Genomic DNA, 19,280 nt, shown 5'->3' on the forward strand with positions numbered 1-19,280 from the left:
AATGAGTTAGTCAATGAGCTAGTCAATGAGCTAATCAATGAGTTAGTCAATGAGCTAGCTCTTCTTAGAACAAACATAAACAATAAATAGCCCCAACCCATGGCTCACTAAAGTGACTAGACAGCTCATGCTGAGCCGAGACAAAGCCTGTAAAGCACGGGGCAAAGATAAAACAGAACAAAATTGGGAAATCTTCACACAACTTGGAAATTTGTGTAAGCAAATTGTCAGATGAGAAAAATACAACTGTATTAACTCACTCCAAAGCAAGCATCATCAAAACCCCAATTAATTCTGGACTTCTATAATAACCCTACTGTATCCATGGCATAATACCACCCCAGCTCGCACCATCAGTAACAATGCTGATCCCACAGTGACCCAATGTAACACCCAATTCATTCAGTGTGTCCTCACTCCACTAGATCTAAACCTCGGTCCTCCCTCACCATCCCTATCACACACAAACACACCTCTCTTTTCTCCTTTCAGAGAATACCAACTTCAGCTATCAAAACATGTCTCTAACAGCTAAACCTCACAGCCCAGCAGCTGACAGCCTACCACCTCATTACTTACAAATAGATCCACCACAGAAAATTATGTCCTATCTGTCTGGAAAAAATCTCACATTATAGACAAGAGTGGAACCTTAACTGACATCTCTAACCAGCCCATAGCAATTCTACCCTCATCAAAAATATTTGAGAAATGCATTCACTCTCAACTACTAGCCCACCTAAGCAACAATAATGTTCTTGCCACCACACAACATGATTTCTGAACGTATCACAGCACACCTGCCTTGCTTAGTTTTGCCAAAACCATAAATACCAAAAAAAATGGCAACCTAGTATTCTTGTTTTTCCTAGGTATGTCAAAGACATTCTACACTGTATCCTACCAGCATCTAATTATTGAACTAGCAGCACTATCCTTATCTCTGGCATCTTTTTATTGCTTCATCAGCTCTCTCTAACAGAATGCAAGCTGTAAAATGGAATCAAGATCTTTCCCATTTCCTAACTTTCTTACCTGTCCCTGTCGGTATACCTCAAGACTCAATACTAGGTTCAATAGGTTTTAACATCTTCACAAGCAACCTACAGAAAGCCAACATGCTGCTGAGGCTGCTTTAATATGGTCAGTCCCAAGCCTCCCTCTACTTCAGTAAATGACTCAAGACTCTTTCTCATCCACTGAGTTATGGCTTTCAACTCATCTGTTAAACCTAGACACCAGAAAAAAATGAATGCTGTTCATGCCAAAATCTATCTTTTAACATTACTTCAACAAAGAACACCATAATTGAAACTGTATCCAACTCAAAACTGCTATGTGCCAAAATAGACAACAAACTAAAATCTGACTTACACATCACCCAGTCCATAAAAAAAAAAACTCACCATAAATTAGGCCTTCTCTACAGTAACAAACCTTACCTAACTCCTCCAGAAAACCCTTAGCCACATTCTATCTTCTCCAATCTCTTTTTTATACTTCACCTATTCTAACCAACCTGCAATCCACCTTACTGTTAAAAAATGGAAGCCTACTATAACAAAATAGTCACACCTTACACTAACACACCTTACCACTCTCACCACTGCATAGCTCTAGACAACTTACAGTGGCTCAAATTGGGTTTATGGTTAATTAATGAATGTAAAAAAACATTAAACGGCTAACCAGATCTGTTGATGCTGGGTATCTCTTATTAACAACCCTCTACTACAAAGGGTAAAACTATTTAACAAATTCCCCAATATCTATTAAGAATTTATCAGACTGATTTTTATTTATTTTTTATTATAATTTTATTTTTAACAATTTCTCATTGTCTAAGACTTTATCTCAATGATTTTAATTGTATTATACGCTAAACTTTGTAAACTGTATATTTCCTTGTATCAACTTGTTTCTAATCAAAACAATGTTATGTCATGTGGAGCTTTTCTACCCGAGCCTCTGCTGAAAATGGGTCTGTGTACCCAATCAGACTTTTCCTGTAAACAAAAGGCAGTAAATAAATAAAACCTGAAAAAAAAAGCTGTCAGCAGGTTTCAGATATTGTGGAGTTGCTGCCATTTGTCTGGCAACATTATTAACAGTGAGGTTCTTACATACAAGCCTCATTATAGTAAGGTTATTTTCCTCACTTTTGGAGCATAATCAACATAGTTCTTGTATTACACAAAATAATAATATAAAATTGTTGTGTTGTAGCCACAGCCACCTGTTTTAACACTGACTCCATTTTTAATGGTCTTCCTTCACATTTACCAGGTATGTGATATCTTCACCAACAACATCCTGTTTTGCACGCTTGTAACTGACAGCTGCACCCACAGAACCCACTCCCACTCTTACTATTATATAAACAAAAATGGAAGACAGAATTTTCAGTAAAGGGCAGAATTACATATTGTTTTCATTTTTTTCTCCATGCTTTCCCATTCTATTGATGAGATACATTTTTATTTTTTATTGTTGTTATCTACAACAAGATTGGGAAATGCACCGGCAAAATGCTTGTTTACTCTGTTTTCTAGCACCGAAAAGGCCAAATGTCTGACAGGGAATACAGCTTCACAATTCTATGTTCAGATGGATAGACTATTGCTATCTTAAAATTCTGCAGATCGTGAGTAATAGAAATGTTGAAGTAAGCATTAAGGTACTAGCAGTTGCTTGTTGTATAATAAACAAATACTTTGGTGCAAGGTGAAGCATGAGGCCAAAGGCTGAGTGTCTTTCTGCACCTAGACAATGCAATTAATAGAAAACAAGCAATATCTTGCACTACCTCAGTGCATTTACTTTATTTAATTATTCATGTCTATTAATTGGAATAAGGGACTTATTCCTAAAGAAACCATTTTAGCCATAGCCAGACTAATACACAGAATGCAAGCAAAGAATAGCAATGCCAATAGAAATAACACAACTTCAAAAATACAATCATTGAAAGCACTCTGCATGTACAACAAGACAATGATCTGAGATAAAATGTCAAAGCATGTACATTCAGACATCTTTCCCCTATTTTGGAGGAATGTTCCTTTTTCACGCCTGATTTCCCCATGCACATGATGTCCTTATTTTGGAGGTATGTCCTATTTTCAAACTTGATTTATCCCTTCACAAAATTTTCTGAATCCCCCTCATCATACATGACTTTTGAAGTTGTCTAGTATACAGAAAAACATACTACATGGCCAGCATACAAGTGACACCAGTAATTTAAAGAAAAAGCATCTTACTATCTCCCTTTTATAAGTTTATAGATAAGTACTATGCTAGCTGCCCTTGCAGGCCATTTTAAAACTTACCAATTTACCTTTTTGTGCTCAAAATAACTTATCCCATTTTGTTACAACTTGGTCTTATCCATTCCATGGTTGATTATATATTACCCCAAAGAGAATAACTGGCATCATACCATGGAAAATTTGAGGGGGCCCATGCTTGGCATAAGGCATTTAGGAGTTACATCTGTCCATTAGTAGTACAAGGGGCAGTTCTGGGATAAATGTTCTGTTTCCCATCCATTGATCTATTTTATGTTTGAAAATGGACAAGGAAGACTTTGTTTATGTGTACAGGGATTCTTTTCCATAGTTGCATGATCCTCTGCAAAATACACTTGTCCCTCCAAACAATTCCGTTGATGTTGTATAAGAGATTTAGATCCCTAAACCAAGTATTTCTGATGCCATTTGATTTACTGATGTGCAGTAAATCCAGTAATGGTCCAGAGGATACCCTGTATGCCAGACACATGTCACTTCTTAGCAGTCTGTAGGATACCGAGTATAGTGACACAGCTTTGAGTCAGTCCATGCAGGATATGTTGTTTAGGCCTTGTATCCTTTTAGTAAGGTATCTCTGTGAAAATTCCAGTTTTTGCATGTGTCTGGACAGATACATGTCAAAGAGGACATTATAGTCAATGACTGGCCTAATGAGGGTTGAGTAAAGGGGAACAATAAACATTGACATCCCTAGATCTAGACACAATCTCTTTGTTTATAAGCAATGCTATATAGAAAGACTTTCTTTCAAGAATAGACACTTGTTGGTCAAATGTTAGGACACTGCTTACATAAGTTCCCAAATCCTGAACAACTAGGTCAACTCTTTGGGGCATATTTTTTTGCATTTATTTTCAGACCCTGATTTTGACACCAGTTGTTTTATTGGGATTCAATGACTACTCCTAGCTTGCAGTCATCTGCAAACTTATTCTGCAAGAGCCCTTTTTTTTCAAAATGGAAAATAAATTACTTTCTTTGGTAGAATTTCAATACTGATTTTACACTGCCTCTTTGATGATGTGCTTAGATTTTAGGATCATAATAAGTTACTAGGCTAATGACCCTAGGGCCCTTACAAGCCTAGCCAAATTCTACCCTTATTTCCATGATCAGCACCTAAAGCCGAAGTCCAAGAGGGGCATAAGTAAAACCCCATGGGTAAATATACGGCTACCCATCCAGTCATCTAGATTGTGTTTGAAGAGGGCCAGTAAGGTGCTCTGATTGACATGAAGTGGGAGTCTGTTCCAAAGGTGTGGTAACCTCTGGGAGACAGATCTGTTCCTCCAGCAGGTTCTATTAATGTCACATACCAGGTTAAGGTCTTCAGAGTGAGTAACTAATGGGACATTTGACTTGTGTATATGCAGCATTTGCAATAACAGAATAAAGTGACAGTGATTGCAGCTGATCTACATAGGACAGATGCTGAAGACCTTGAATTTTCCTTGTGAGGAACCTTTGTGGTCTCCCCAATTCCTGCAGGTGCTTGGAAAGGTACATACCAAAAGGGATGTTGTACTCAATTATTGGCCTGATGAGGGAAGAATACAGGGAGGTTATAACTTCTTTTTTTCTGGAGGCAATGCTCTTCCTTATGAGATGAGCAATATAGAATGCCCTTCTTACCACTGTGGAGACATGGTGATCAAAGGTACGGTTGTTCTCGACCTGTGTGCCCAGGTCTCTCACCACTGAGTATGTACTTAGGGTGTTGCTATTGATGTGGCAGTTAGCAGGAACATTGCTCTTACTGAAAGGTATGACAATACATTTTTTTGCATTGAGTTTAAGGCCATGACTTTTACAGCAACCATTTGTTTGCATAAGACCCTCTTGTAGGATGATGACATCATTTAGAGATTCTATGACTGCTTCAAGTTTGCAGTTGTCAGCAAACTTTGTTAGCCAGAGACCTTTAATTTTTGCTTGTATTTCAGAGAAATAGATTCCGAACAGTAGTGGTCCCAGGACTGATCCATGTGGAGCACCACTGGTTACAGGTGTGCTTTTGGAGGTGGATTCCCCTATTTTGATTGTATGGGTTCTATCAGTAAGGCAGTTAGCAACACTCCTAACGATATAAGGGTTGATATCTAGCTGGGTGAGTTTCTCAATAATGCCTGAGTGGAGGATTGTATCAAAAGCCTTGGCTAAGTTTAGATAAGCTGTGTGCACAGATCACCCCTTGTCCAGGCTTTGGTGACTGTCCTGAAGAAGTCCACCAAGTTTAACAGGCATAATCTCCCTTTGACAAATCAAAATTGAGTAGTGTCAAGTGTTTGGAGATTACCTATATCTTTGTTGATAAGGTCCATGATGATTTGCTCCATGGCTAGTCAGGCTAATAGATCTATAGTTCCAAGGCCAGTGGAAGCATCACCTTTGCACAAAGGGATAACTCTGACCATTTTCCATTCAGCTCAGATGAAGCTGGTGCTTAGACTATGATTAAAAAAAAGAGTATCCAATGGTGTTGCTAATTCTTGTTGGAGCTTATGTAGGATGCAGCCTGGGATGTTATCAGTGCTTTTACCTTAGAAAGGGCGTCTATGACCTGCTCTTTAGACATACAAGGTAGAGAACAGGTGGTAGAGATGTCATGGGGTACATGGGGTGGGGACAGGGGAGTGAAGTTTTCACAGAACCTTTTGGCTAACAGGTTAGCTATGTCCACAGGCTCAGTATATGTGTATAATTAACTATCAGTTTGGCCCAAATCTGGGCCTTTCCTTTTAGCTTATGGACATAAATAAAGAATACCTTATGGTTGTCCTTAGTTGAGGAAGCTAATTTGGATTTGTAGTTTGCTTTGGAGACCTTCACAAGAAGTCTTATTTGCTTGTTTAAGCTGAGGAGGGAGTGTTGCCAGTTTGGGGCTCACCCCCGCTTACTCTTAGACAGCAATTTCTATCTCTTATTGTAAAGCCTGTTAATGGCAGTTGTCCACCAGGCAAGTTTACTCTTCTTTGAAGACCTTGTTTTGGTCCTATCAGGTACGGCTGAGTAAATGCAGTTATACAGGTGTTTGTATAAAGCACTGGTGTAGAACTCGGCATAGTTGGGGGGAGAGATGCAGAGAAGTTATTTATACCATAAAGAGGTTATAATCTGCTTTGGAGAAGTTTTTTAGTCTAGTAGCTGCTGGGGGGGGGGTCAGGTGTGATAGTTACTTCGAATAAGACTGATTTGTGGTCAGATCTCACAAGGGAAGACCTCACAGTGGGGTTGCTATAGCGGTCCCCCATATTGGTAAGCACCAGATCCAGGATGTTGGCGCTCCTTGTGTGGGTGTCAAACAGCTGGTCCAGTGCATTGTAGTTAACAAAGTCGAGGAACCTTTGGACAGGGGAGTTTGAGCACGAGTAATTTACCCAGTCAATGGATGGGTAATTAAAGTCACCCAAAACCAGGGTGTATGGTAGTATCTTGATTGACTCAAATAGATCCAAGTAGGCTGAGTGGATGTCAAGAGTCAGGAATGAATCCCACTCTCCTGCATTGTAAGGCTAAAATCCTGCCATTAAGCTACCATGCTGCTCTGTGCTTAAAATTTAAAAAGAGATCCTTCTTTAGTTTTTCTTTTGCTCCTGATGTTCAGCTCTGTTACCAATTCTTGTTAAACCGGTAATGGTATAAACCACATACAAACTTTGAATACAGTCACTTACAGCAAAAGGAAGTGAAGAGCTAAACAATTTAATTATCATATAGTAAAATACAGCTGCATGATTTAAAATTGTGGTACATAAACTAAACACAGACTTAATCTGTAAAAATACCAGAACTATGCAAACCATAACTGTCTTAACTCTCTATGAGTACACTAAGAAAATTAGGAGAGGCGGTAAGTGTCTGACAGACATGATTTCACAAAACATATCTGTACAATATAAGCAGTCTGGAAAGTTACAACTGCTTTGTTTTGTATTGAAATAAGACACTTTTCCACAAAATGCAACTCTGCATGTATTTTAATAGTTACTATTACCCTAAGAAATGACTGTATCTTCCAGACTGGACAGCACTGATGTGTGTTTCGTGCAACTGTATAAACTTTATGAACTAAAACATGGGTGAATATTTTTGTAACAAGCACAGTTTGTGCTTTATCCAGCTAGAGCTGTCTTTTATATCATTCACTTGATAACATGCCGTGTCAGTTTGAGAATACGTCAGTTTGCAATTCAAAATTTAATGACATTTTCCTAATATATATATATATATATATATATATATATATATATATATATATATATATATATATATATATTATGGATCTCTACCCCATTACTGAATGCTCAGATGAGTGAAGAGTAGAGTATCGAACTAAAAAGCTTGAATGCCCTGAACATTAAATTAGAATAGACTGGGAAATCTATTATGCAAAATTGTGGCACAATAGGGAATCAGGGTACTGTTCCTTTTCCCGCTATTGTGTAATCTTGGAATTGGCGTACATAATTAGCAGGAGATGTGAGGGGGGGTGTAGTAGGGCTTACCCATTGCAAAAAAAAAAAAGATGTTTTGTGAGTTGCAGTCCCTCTCAATGTTCCACATATTCAATATTTTCTCTCAATACTACCAACTGTTGAATGGCTGCTATGTTGACATTGCCAAACATCAACACACTTATGCTGCCACTTTTCAGTGAATGCTCAAAGGCTAATCCTTGGAACATGCAAAAAATAAAACAGTGTTAACCCTCCCTGTACTTGTTGTTACTTGTTTATTCCAACATGGAGATCACACAATCCCTGGTGCGAGGGCATATTCCCCAACCCCAGAGAATGCCCTTCTCGCATAACTGTTGACCATCTGTTCTGTCTACCAAAGCTTTTCGACAAACCAAAGGATGACTTAGGCTACAATAAGCATACACAAACATACCTACATCTCCTGCCACTTGCAGCACATGTTAGAAAACATTTCTTTTAATGTTAAGCAGGCAGAAAAATTAAGCCTTTAATTAATTCAGCAGCTTACAATAAAAAGTGTGACTAGGATTTGACATTGAGTCCAAGGCCACATTTACTTTTTTTATCACACAGCTGCAATACCACTTTAAAAGATACAATTCAACCGTAAAATAAATTAGCAATGCCTCGTGAGATGCATATAAATCTCCAACGGTTAAGTGCTACATGCTTTCATATAATTTTGACTGCATTCAGTTCTCATTCCAAATTACATGCATTCATCTTTCATACATATGTATTTACTGTATTTGTTTTTTTTTTTTACATCTGCTGATTGCAGAATGAGATACTCTAATATGGTGCAATTTTGTTATATCCATAGATTGAATTATTTCAGTGTATCTAGATGTACTTGAATGATGCTTTGCATTATGAGATTTGTAATTATGTTGTTTATTCATACTGTCCTATTTCCATAACATCATATGTCTTCCCTGCCTTAGAAATGTTCAAATAGGAAAATGCCACAGAACAGATAAAGCAACATAAGGTAGTTGTTTCTCTGACCAGACTTGGCCAGAGAGGTGGATTTTGAATGTATTTAAGCAAAAGTAGGGAAGCAGCCATAGTCAATCTCCAAAGAATGACAGTCAGATAAGAATTCAAAGAAACATATATTGTTTAAGAACAACTGCTTAAAAGGCTATGCAAATGACTGCATAATGTCATGCAAATGAAGCACACAGTCTAAGAAGTGCATAATGACATGTAAACATGCACACAGTCTAATGAGTGCATAATGACATGTAATTAAGTTTAGGGAATAATAGGTCATGCTTCATATTTATCAGGTGGGAAGTCATGTAGGAGGTTGGGTCTGAGTATAAAAGTAAAAAGAGCACAAAAAATTGAGCATTACAGGAGCAATGCTTGAAGTAGCAGAGGTGATACTGCTTCAACATCCACTGAGTTGGTCTGTGACGCCCCAGGTGGAAGACATGGCTGCACATGACAATGAAAGAAGTTAAAACCCCACCAGGTTGTAGATCAGGAGCTACTGGACTCCTTTTGTGTGGTTGGAGACATCATATTAGAGCTGATTGACATGTTTTTGGCCCACATAATGGAACTATAAGTGTGTGAACTTTCGTATCCATGAATAACAAGGTATGTGTAGTTGTTACTATCTCAGCTATTTACATTCCAGAGACAAACCAGGGACACTTTGGGTATATTTCAGTCATCAGTCTTTGGAAGACCCAGTATATTCCTTTATAAAATGCTGCATATGTGGATGAGCACACCTACTTCCCCAGCACAGGACAGATGGCCACTACCAAAGTGCTCAAAGCTATAAATTGTACTCATATGGCAGTAAAGGCCTTTACTGATGTCCATAGATAGAGTTACACCAACCAGAAGGGCTATAATTCTATGAAATGCCAGGTATAGTACAATGCACACTGGCTAATTTGTCTGCACACCACCTTGATAGTGTACAGGTTTCCTGTACATGATATATAAGTTATCTCTGTCACTGCTTTCTGCATGATGACATTCCACATGGTCTCTAAGAGGGTAAGTACAGCTTCATCCATGCAACGCATATCCACTGACAAAGTATGTATGCAAGTCACACTACATGTGTTTATTTTGTTGCAGGTCATACAGGATTCCTCCCTGGACCCCTGGTTGATGACAACAATATGGAGCCCACAAAGCATGGATAACCAGCAATATAACTTTCCATGCCCAAACCAGGAAAATAGCAGCGTGTGTGTATTTGATCTAGTTAGATCTTAGTACTATTGCTTACATACACCACCAGGGTGCTATAGTATGTATGCTTCTATCACAGCCTGACCAACTTCTGTACTATATGGAATAGTCAATGGCAGTAAAACCAGTTCACCACCCTTGATTACCACAGCAACAAGTGCAGTTGCAAACAAGAATGCATAGTCTAATAGTGACAAAAAAGGACATCAACAAGTGGCCATACAGCATCCTCCCACATGCTGCACTCCACAATATACAGCAATGCACATGAAGTGGACCCCGACATGTAAACAGGGGCACTGTGATGTCACACAGACCAAAAGGATACTAGGCAGTGTATGGTCAAGTCTCACACACTGTGCATTAGACATCTCCATATGCACCATAGAGAAAACAGGGTGGCTAGAGGCATCAACATCTTCACAGGTACTCAGACACATGGAGACAAGGTCATTTACACTACCAATGGGTTGGGGAGGTACTGTTCAACAGTAGAAGAGACAGGGGTCATGGAGAGGGGATGCTATCAGTGTTCAAGATGACCTCTTCCACTGAGTGGGTTATAGTCTCAATATGGGTGCGTGCAATGGGACCACTGCAATGGGGAATTTTCAGGAAGGCACCGCTGGACTGTGCTGTAGGGCCCCTGTGATATGTACAGGGTGCTGACAGTGATGCCTCCAAGGACAAGTATGTGGCAGAACTGGTGGAATAGGACCTGTAGGGAGAAAAACATAAACCACATAACCCCAAGTGGTCATATAATGAGGCCAGCCTTAGCACTGGTATGGGCATTGTGATCACCATTGGTATGAACATATTTGCTGTCATGGGCAACAGGCACAGGTAACCCTGGGGAGGGGTATATGACAAAGGTGGTGGCACCTGTTAACTTCTGAAAAGAAATGGCCATGGATGCTGTGTATGTGTCATCATTGACTGCATGAGAACAAACATAGCATCACTGCTGGTGCCTTGTTCTAATGAAGGCCCGGGCTGTGCAGGGCCACAGATAGGACTCTCAAGGTCAAAATAGGCTCCACCACCTCCAATATCAGACCTATCACTAGTGTTGTTCCCCAGGGATCTGTCCTGGGACCCCTACTGTTTGGCATCTACTTCTGAGAGGTCCAGGAAAAGACAATGGGCCTGTGGCTGACTGAGTTTGCGAATGACTGTAAGTTGGTTGCTGTCATTGACTCCCCAAATTATGTTAACATACTGCAGGAGGGTCTCACATTTACACATAACTGGTGCCAAAGTCATGGTCTTAAGTTAAACACAAAAAAATGTATTATCATACCATTTGACAAAAACACGGCCCCTAATGATTACCACATCAACAGCAACCCCCTAAGCACACAACCTGTGGTGAGAGACCTGGGCACTCAGGTTGACAAAAATCTCACATTTGACCAGCATGTGGCATCAGTGGTCAGAAAAGCCTTTTTCTTGGTTCATCTCATAAGTAAAGGGATTGCATCCAGAAAAAAGGAGGTTATTACCTATCTGTACTCCTCCCTCATTACACGTATAATTGAGTATAACACCCCATTTGTTATGTACCTCTCCAAACACCTGCACCAATTGGAAAGGCCACAGAAATACCTCATAAAGAGAATCCATGGCCTCTAACACCTGTCCTATGTGGACAGGCTCAAATCACTATCACTCTACTCGGTATCATACAGATTGCTCAGAGGTGATCTGTCTCTCACCTACAAGGCATTATCAGACCCTGCCGTACTAGAGATGCTCCATATCCATAAATCTAACTCCTCACGCATTACCCGCTCGATAGGCCTAAATCTAATATGCGACATCAACAAAACCTGCTGGAGAGACAGGTTTGTCTTCCAGAGGCTGCCCTTTCTCTGGAATAGACTTCCCATACATGTCAAACAGAGTGCCTCGCTCGCCCTCTTCAAGTGCAACCTTGATGAGTGGATGAGAAACCACCAATTTGTCCCAGGGGTTCCACCTTTGTCCCTCTCTGACAGGGGTAACAGGTGCTGACAGAGGTTTCTTTTTTGGGGATAAATTTTTGGCTATGCTTGTATGAGCCCCAGTAACATTAGCCTAGAAACCTTATTATTACATAATTGTGGGACAGTGCTTTCCCTGTACCCCCTCATGTGCCACACTGTGAATGCTAATGGCAGCTAGATTCATGCTAGCAAATATGACAAACATACCTGTGCTGATGGTCTCTTGAGTCTGAATGCCCAACATATCTATGAATACATAGGTAGTGGTCAGTGTGAGCACCCTGGTATCATTCTGGGCACAATCGTCTTATAGTTCATCAGTATAGCTACTGACGTAGCTGGTCTCCGTGAGTGATAGAAGGCATATGGATACTCCTGGAACCCATGTTTAATCCTCTTGGCAAGACACTGTCAATGTGCAGGGATGACAGGAATCACTCATCAATGGCAAGTGTTGTACTAGAGGGAGGGCAACCCATCCAGTCGCTGTCCTGTCTGCTTATATGCCACATACCTACTGCAAGGCCCATTTTATCATGTCAATTATGTTTTTGAAATCACTGTGTGGTACAGTTCTTTGCACTAACAAAAGTGACATTGTGTATCATAGTTTCCCACACTCAGTCTCATAGAGGGTGGTGAGTGTCCTCTAATCTTAACAGGCAACTCCCATGTGTCTGAATCCTTGACCACTCTCTGGCATCAGGTGCATCTGGAGGACACACATACTCCTAGGGGGTTTGGCGAGCAGTATTGAGAAGGTCAAGTGTGAGTCCACAGAGGTAGCAATGAAACAGTGACAGAAAATTGCTCATTAGAGAATTGCTGGATTAGACAGGAAGATGCACATTGTGGAAGACCACATATGTGCGGTACAGATGGGTCAACAAGTATGTGCCATTTTATGTAAAGGTAGTAGCTGATATGCACAGGGATATTGCTGAGGTATGTAGATAATAATTGTCCACTGCATGCTGTATTGTATGGAGACTTCCCTGACAGTGGGTGTGTAGTACAGAGTTTGTGTTTGTGTGTGTGTGTGTGTGTGTGTGTGTGTGTGTGTGTGGGGGGGGGGGGTCCCTATCAGTTCATCGAAAAGTCAGTTCAGTGAATAGTATTTTTAGTGCAATTACATCGAATATGCCATTTGTCTAACTGTTCATACAGAGACTGCTGTACAATGAGGATCAGAAAATTTGCCCTTTCCTCACTGTAGTGCGATCTTGGAGTTGGTATATATAATTAGCAGGGGGGAATTTGATGAACGGCATTTCCAATAAAATGACATGCATTGAAGTGATGTTCAGTGTATTGATATAGACTTGTGTGTGTGTGTGTGTGTGTGTGTGTGTGTGTGTGTGTGTGTGTGTGTGTGTGTGTGTGTGTGTGTGTGTGCAGGTCAGAAGGTATCTGGGTAGCACATTACACTGCGTAGTAGAGGAAACACTCCTGCCACTTAATCTAGGAGTGCAGTGTTTGCTTCAGAGACACAATAATGAGCCACTAACAAGATGTTACTCTGTATAACTTTATCATGCCTTTGAAGTGCAGATTATCACTGTCATGCTATTGGGCAGTATGGCATTGCCCAGTTAGCACTGGCATTGATAATCTTTCTGAATCTTGGGGCTGCTTAACTAACTAACCAACTAACCAACTAACCAACTAACTAACTAAATAACTAAATAAATGTGGGTGAACTTTGGACATTGTGAGTGCGATAAACTAGAATCTTCCCTAGAACAGAAAACTGGGAAGGGACAGAAGAAAGTGAAGAGACTTGGAGAAATGAAAAATAGGGGAATTTCAGATATACGAAAGATATAAAAGATGCAAAAACAGCTATTACTGACATGTATGGGAATCCCCTGCAATCATACCTATGGAAGAGGGCACACTAAGTGGGGAGGTTGGGGCAATCCACATCTGTGTACATGAGTCTTTTATAGATTAAACAGTCATGAGCATTAATGATACCATTCCTCCATTTTGATTAGCATTGTCTATTCTCATGCATAGGTACACTGAATTGTAGAATATATAAGATAATTGGGCCATGTGTTCATTTACCCCTTGTCACTAAACACCCTTAAACCTTACCTCCTTTTTCAAGGAGTGATATGCCAGTCATACCTGTGATGAATTTATGAATACTATTCCTATTGTCTAATTCCTTCTTAAATGAAGACAGTGTGTCACATTGCATGATCTGGAGAAGAAGTTTGTTCTATAGAAGGATTGGTCACTGTGTGACGATATCTCTGTCTCTCTCTATTTCTCTCCACCATGATTTATTTGTTGAAGCAGGTTCAGCTCTCTGGTTCTAGTGTTTGCAGGACTTACTAATTTGCAGATGAATAAGAGGCCTTGGACTTCTGGATCCCTAATGGCCTGGAAGCCAATGCAAGAATATCCACTTAGGAGTCTATAAGACACTAAATACAGGGACATGGCCTCTGGCCTCTCTTGATTGCTCAGGTTCGTTAGTCCCCTGGTCTTTTTTGTCAATAATCTTTGGGGTCTCTCTAACTGCTTGATATATTTAGTAAGGTACATGACAAAGTGGGCATTAAATTGTATGATGGGCCTATTCAGTCCAGATTGCAGAAGTTTCAGAACTTCTTTGGATCTAGAAGAAATACCTTTTATGATCAGCTGTGCCAGAGACAAGGATTTCTTGACCACTTTTGCAACATGATGGTCAAAGGAGAGGGAGCTATCCACTCATGTTCCAATGTCTATCATAAAACATTATTTTGGAGCAGGTTGTCGATACTATAAAGATGGGTGGAGGGGTTGTTTGTAAATGCAACAGTATTGTATTTTTCACCATTTAGTATTAGCCTTTTGTCAGTGCACCAGCTATTAGCATGTGTTACCTCACTTTGAAGCTTCTGCATATCAGTAGGGAATTCAATTATAACACCCAGTTTATAACTGACACCCAAGAGGTGTAGCACAACATATTGTAGACAGGATGCATGGGTGCATGGGGGGCTGTCCTTTTCTATTGAACTGAAAAGATACATGATGTTAATTGGATATAGCTGCAGATAAATGTTGTGTGCAAGCATAATACTGTGTACTGCTTACAAGAGACATCTCACAGGGTAATTTCTGTAAGTGTCTGGCATTGTTAATATATCCCCTACCACTGTATTGTAGACCACTGTGTACTTCCTGTGGGCACTTTTCCACATAACTGCTGATTCAGTTCTGGATGAAATTGATTCCAACTGCTCAAACTAGTCTGCTGCTTGATTTGCCTTGCTGTTTGTTTAGGTGCATAGATTGGTGAATCACCCATAAGCCACTAATTAATAGTTGTCTGCACCATATATATGCTAATCACACTAGATACCACCTTTGCTTTGCAATTACTATGCTGCACAGAAGCAAACTAATAACATAAGGTAGCCCATGAAACCAATAAGCCATGCATGCCTGCCCATACATGCAAGCTGTGCATGTAAATGCATTATGTAACTACACTGTACTATGGCACACTACACATGTAAGCAGTGAAGCTTAGTTCGACATTTTGAATCACTATAGATACATGGTGATAGCTGCTGATGCTAATGTAGTATAGATGGTTCATGCATGGTATGTGACGGAAATCAATATTATGGTATATCTACTTCAGTTAGATCCACTACGCTTCTAGAGCACTACATGGCCCACATTACAACTTCCAAGCAAAACCAACATGAGTCGTACAGCCTGAGAACAACAAACCTTTAAAAACACAAGTATTCACAGCTGTGGCATTATTATGCAAGTACTACACAAAGAAAAACAGATCAAAACACTTTTGCAGGGGACAGGCTCCCCTGCATCCTCCATGTGAGGTGGTTTCCCCTCTTTTCTCAACTTTGTTATTCTCACTACACCTCTCAGAAAGAGCAACTAGGAGCACACAGTAAAAAATCCATCTTGCTCTTTCTACAGGATGCTGTAGTCTCAGAAAACACAGGAACAAAATGCACTCATTCACAAATATAACACTCCTAAGTGGACTGAACAACTGCAGATGAACTCTCTGACTTATTAAAAATGGGAACCCTAAAACACACACACAAACAGAAATAGAAAGATGCAGAAGGAAAGTAACATATGACTGGCCTTCAACTAATTATTGCACTTCAGCTAGAGCAGGTCTATGCAATACAAATAAATTTTAATTCAGTAGTAAGCGCTTTCACTCCCCAATGGACGCTTCTTCAGACTTCAGTGAATATACAATTTAACATCACCTACATTTATAGACATATACAAGCAATCAAACAATTAAGCAATAAATTCATCAATCAATTAAACTTATTTTAACAACTGATGAGAAACACAATATGAAAACATAATGTTGTCGTGTCTTTCAGCTTTTCCCGGTTAGGGGTCGCCACAGTGGAACTCCGGTCCGCTAATGATTGGCAGTAGATGAAAACATAAATAAAAATGAACCATTTATATCAATAACTGATAGAAGGTCACAATGAAACTCAAAATACAAGCTTGTATTTTGAGACAAATAAAACTTTCCTCAAAGCACAGCTTCTCCAGTCCCATCCCCATTCTGATAACTCTATTGCACACTGCTTACAAAGCTAATCTCTTTTTCTTTATGACCAACAGAATAAGACACAGTACTACAAATGCACACTCAGTTCCTCTAACTGTAAGATTTAGTGTTCATAGGTTGGTACTAGGCTATCGGCCCTAGGGCCTATACAAGCCTAGCCATAACAATTCCCTGGTTATTTCTTCGCACAGTATTTACTTCTTTGGACCCCTGTCTAGCAGGGTGACTGACATGATCCCTGGGGTGAATTTCCTATCTCCCATCCAATCATCAAGGTTCCTTTTGGAGAGGGCCAAAGAGGCGCTCTGCTTGACATGTATGGGCAGTCTATTCCAGAGTCTGGGGAGTCTCTGGGTCAGGAACCTATCCCTCCAGCATGTTTTGTTCATTGTGATGACAAGGTTTAGATCCCTGGAGCATGTGTCTCTGAGGGATTGGGATTTCTTTAAGTGTAGCATGTCCAACAGCTCTGGGTTTGACATGGCCTTGTATGTTAAGCACAGATTGCCTCTGAGTAGACGATATGCAACAGAGTATAGGTGGAGCTTTTTTAGATGGTCAGCATAGGGCATCTGCTTTAGGCCTGTGATTCTTTTAGTGAGGTATTTCTGCGACCTTTCCAGTTGTTGCAGATGTCTTGAGAGGCACATACCAAATGGGGCATTGTATTCTATAATGGGTCTAATGAAGGATGAGTACAGTGGGATAATGACCTCCTTTTTTCTGGATGAAAAGCCCTTAGTGATGAGGTGTGCCAAACAGAAGGATTTCCTGACTGTTGTGGTGTTTTACTTACCTTTGCAACTGCCATTTCATGCTGCTTTGTGTAGTTCAGACTAAGAAGGATTACAACCCTTTATCCTTTTCCTGTTCTCTCCTTACTAGGGACACTCTTCTAAACATACAGATTTTTCTAGAATCTCATCATAAACTTCACAACGCTGTACGTTTATTTGCATTAATCTGCAGCCATCACAAGTACACTAAATTCAGAAATCATACTAGGCCTCATTTAAGAATAACCCTTTCTTCAAACTTTGGTGCTGCAGAAATCTCCATGCCACCATTATATAGGCTGGCCTTGCTGTCCACTCTCAGTGTAACAGTCAATACAACTTTTTTATAAGTTTACATTGCCCTAAGAGGAAAGGATCTGTTACTAATGTGTTGCAACAAAACCTTTGATGCAGTAGGATTTTAAATGAGGCTTATAATAGAAAATGTTACAATTTTAAGTTAATTTTCAAGACAAGATAACAGCTGCATCCTGTTGTTCTTGCAGACTTGTCTAAATATAGTTATATGTATTAAAATGAACACCTAAGAAACCCACAGTCTGAAAGAACCTGTGTATCTAATATAGCTAATAACAACAAAATATTTTTAATTACATCAACCACATTCAAGACAGGAACACAAAACTCAATGCTGCTTTAGATAAGACTGAATTGACTATATTATTTTTCTAACAAGTTATTTCTTGGTTTGAGGGAATCAACAGTAAGAATGACAGACACCATGATTTTGATAACATTTCAGAAATAAAATCAGTTTGCACTTCCAAAAATAAAGCCAACAGCATGGCTTTTTGGCAGGAAGCAGTACCTCGACTGAGCTTTGGACACTAACAGTTGACGTGCTTATCAGTATAGGGAATTAAACGTAAGGCCAAGTTCATTGACCTAACATAATTCTTTGACATGGCTGACCACTCAGTTTTACAAACTCACCATCTAGACACTGGGATTAGCCCAGAAACTACTCAGTGACTCAAGGACTTAATTTCAAACAGATTCTTTACAACAAAGATTGAAATATAAATAATGCAGCCCAAAAGATATTCGAAGAGAAATACAGGCAAAGGCATCCAGATATAGAAAATTTCACAATAAAAAAAAAATCACAAAAAGGGAATGCAGAAAAGAAGATTAGTAAAGAAGTTGTTAAAAAATAGAAGTTGAAGTTATGGAGTGCCTGCGAAGTGAAGGATTTTTGTGTAGAAGGTCTAACACAGGTTACATCACAGCAGGATGGAGTGAGTCCACAAAGTAGGGAGAATCAGGAAGATCAGGAGACATCTGAAGAAGAAATATGTACACGGGGAAGAAAAAGAGATTTAATATGGTGTAATATTTATGCAAAGGAGAAAGCAAAACTAACCAATACAAAAAGAGCAGCACTAAAGATATTTGAAGAGAAATACAGGCAAAAGAATCCGGGCATGGAAAACTTTACAATACAAAAAATAAGAAGACAAAGAGGAAAAGCAGAAAATGAAATTAGAAATGAGAAGTTAAAGAAATAGAAATTGAGGTTATAGAGTACCTGTGAAGTGAAGGATTCAGTGTAGAAAATTTAATTCAGAAAGCACAACTGGATAGAGCAATGGCTAGCCAAACTAAGGGGATACCAGTGGAATGGGAAGCAATTGGTCAGGTGCCATATGAAGATATTTGGAGCCTTCCACGGGAAACCAGTATAAATGTTCATTTGAAGCTGGACAGCAAGAGAAGGAACAGGAAACTGTGGAAACTCTGATGCAGTCAATGTTAAGGAGTGATAGGCCAGTGAGTTCCCATATGACAGAGCAATGGATGGCACAGGATGAAACTGAAGAGAATGTGCCACAGAAGATGCTATAGAACTTACTATAGAATGCCTGCAGGAAATGGAAAACAAAAAATGTGCCCTAAGAGTA

Source organism: Protopterus annectens, chromosome 15.part0, assembly GCF_019279795.1.
Source record: "Protopterus annectens isolate FY-2018-M chromosome 15.part0, PAN1.0, whole genome shotgun sequence".
In the NCBI taxonomy this organism is placed as follows: Eukaryota; Metazoa; Chordata; order Ceratodontiformes; family Protopteridae; genus Protopterus; species Protopterus annectens.